This window comes from Asterias rubens, chromosome 4 (genome assembly GCF_902459465.1).
Source record: "Asterias rubens chromosome 4, eAstRub1.3, whole genome shotgun sequence".
Taxonomy (NCBI): domain Eukaryota; kingdom Metazoa; phylum Echinodermata; class Asteroidea; order Forcipulatida; family Asteriidae; genus Asterias; species Asterias rubens.
This window is the reverse complement of record NC_047065.1, coordinates 15,017,501-15,020,045: the sequence shown is the minus strand read 5'-3', so window position 1 is coordinate 15,020,045 and position 2,545 is coordinate 15,017,501. Positions and strand designations below refer to the sequence as shown.

General features: G+C 38.7%; 1 long non-coding RNA gene and 1 other non-coding gene across 2 annotated transcripts; both read right to left on the bottom strand.

Annotated features, from left to right (window-relative positions):
- Window positions 1–740: 740 nt before the first annotated feature.
- On the bottom strand, window positions 741–2,458 carry LOC117289422. The gene is made up of 2 exons (XR_004518943.1): window positions 2,257–2,458; window positions 741–887 (listed from the first exon to the last, which is right to left on the bottom strand). It is a non-coding gene; the product is annotated as an uncharacterized LOC117289422 (long non-coding RNA).
- On the bottom strand, window positions 1,391–1,579 carry LOC117289784. The gene has a single exon (XR_004518989.1). It is a non-coding gene; the product is annotated as a small nucleolar RNA SNORA53 (small nucleolar RNA).
- Window positions 2,459–2,545: the final 87 nt, after the last annotated feature.

Here is a 2,545-nt window from a genome sequence, read left to right as displayed (position 1 = left end):
ACAGTGCTAACACACATCGGTGTATGGGTAAAAATCAAAATTAATATTCTTTATCCCGATGCAAATTTAACATCTATTATATAGTTGCAGTACCTGCTGCCAAAACAAAGGATTCAAACTGCCTCTAGCTACCGGGCAACCTCGGTAGTCTAGATGGTAAGACACTGCTCTAGAATTGCAAGGGTCGTGGGTTTGAATCCCACCCGAGTAACATGCCTGTGATATTTGTTCACAGGACTCGGGAAAGTACTGAGTATATACAGTGCTAACACACATCGGTGTATGGGTAAACCAACATTAATATTCTTTATCCCCAATGCAAATTTAACATATATTAAATATTTCAAAGTCACTCAAAGGATCAATATGAAAAGAATATTCCCGTGGACTTAGGGTCCAGTGTATACGGTCAATGTCAAATCATTTTTCAAATGTGTGTCTGAACTAACAACAGAATGGAAAAGGTGTCTTTATTGATCACAATTGTTAATTTGTTTTCATCATGGGTGGGATAAACCGAAAACCAAAATATTGTTTTTAAATAACCAGTCTTCAAGTCTTAAGTTTTTATTTTAAATGATGTATTCACGAGAAGTTCAGTTTTAAAAACCCACAAACCAAAACAAAATATCAACAACGATGGAAATGGTTGTCTTTGTTTTTTTTCCAGTTAAATATTCCTGTAATAAATTTGATTTATTTTTATGTAATTGGGTTTATGCGCATTTCTAAATTGACCCATTTGGCAGCTAACTTCTGCTTGAGGCTCTCTGGTGGTGGTGGGCGGGGCAGACGGAAGTACACCTTAACCGAGTCATAGATGAACCATTGTAGAGCAGTCAGGGTACCAATCATAACGATACGTGGGACCAGACCCTTCCACAAACCTAAAAGGACAAGAAAAGAGATCAAGTAGAGACTGGATTAATTGAATTATTAACATCTGGATTATTAATACAGGTTTGGATACTAACCGAGACAATACATGTGAGGATTTTCAAATGAATCCCATCATGAATGAAAAGTAAAAAGCCCAGTGCCGCAATTAGCCTTTTTGAGGTTTGGTGGCCACTATAGCAGTGCACTGTGTGGTTTGGGTGTATACAGACAGATTTACACAAACCATACAGTGCTTATAGTAGTGTGTCCACCGTATCTCAAAATGGCTTATGACACGCCATGGTTTTTAAACCATGAAACAAACTGACAGAATATTTACTCCCTGCCACAAAAATGTCGTTTTAAAACACGAATTGAAAACACAAATGTCCCCATCACAAGCATGACACCATGTGTACAAAGTTGACCAAATGCCTTGACACTTTCACTTGAATCTAACATCAACAAAGAACATGTTGATGCAGATGAGTGTCGGACGTCAAGGCATAAAGAGGTCATCACAAGATGTACTATTTTGCTCATAGCGGAGGTATTCTTCTCTTACACACCAATGACTCAAGCACTCCCCATGGAACACAACATTAACAGTGTTGCTGAATGGCTCTACAGAAAGTCACCCATTACAGGGTAACTAAACTGTATTAATACCATCCCAGGAGCGGATCTAAGGAAGTGTGTGAGGTGGATTCATGCAATAAAGACCGAGGTCCACAACCATGTCATACTTTTTAGAAAGTACCTGATACTGAGAGTAAAATGCATCTTGCGCCACCCTCCCCCTACCCCCCGCAAAACCCCCACATACAATTAGGTAAGGTTAGGCCTACTTTCGCATATAAGTTTTGAAATAAATCATATACACTAAATAGTAAAAACAACCGAGGTAGTAAACAATGCACAGAACAAAATAAATCAAGTCTTCATGCCTATGGGCCTGGAATGGTATGACCATTGCCCAATTTCATAAAGCACAAAAACCAGCTAAGCACAAGAAAAGAATGCTAAGCAAACACAGGTTACCAGCCAACATTTCATGATGTTCACGTTGGTGCCACTGGTGCCACCCATATCTATTGCTCAGCAAAGAAACTGGTTAAGCAGTATTTTCTGCTAAAAGCTTTATGAGATTGGGCCCTGGTCCAAGATAAAAAATAACTATTACAAGTTTGAAAAAAGACCTGAGAGAGGCAATCTCGTTGCCTGTATTCAAAAGCCTCCTCAAGACATTTCTTTTTCCCCACCCATCCTGGTTTGTTTGTTTTTCTTTTGTTTTGTTGTCATAGTCTCATGTTAAGCGCTCTGTTCTCCGTAGAGCGCCATATAAATGTTTCATATTATTATTATTATTAGACCTACCCTCTAATACCTTCCATGGCGAAAAGCTTTGGTGCATCCTCCCTTAGTGTATTTGAGAATCCTGGCATTGTTTGAATACACACCTTGACTGCTTCCATCGTTGAGAGTCCAATGTCAGCAAAGAACTATGCACTTGCAGAGGCTGTTGGGTACAATGTTCCATACACAAAAGTATGTTCCTCACCCAATAAGTTGCTGTAAAGCGTCTGTGATGAGAAGAAACAAATAGTTAAATCTAGTTTACCTTTAATCATTTGAGAAACACAAAATGATCCATAGTATACTAGAA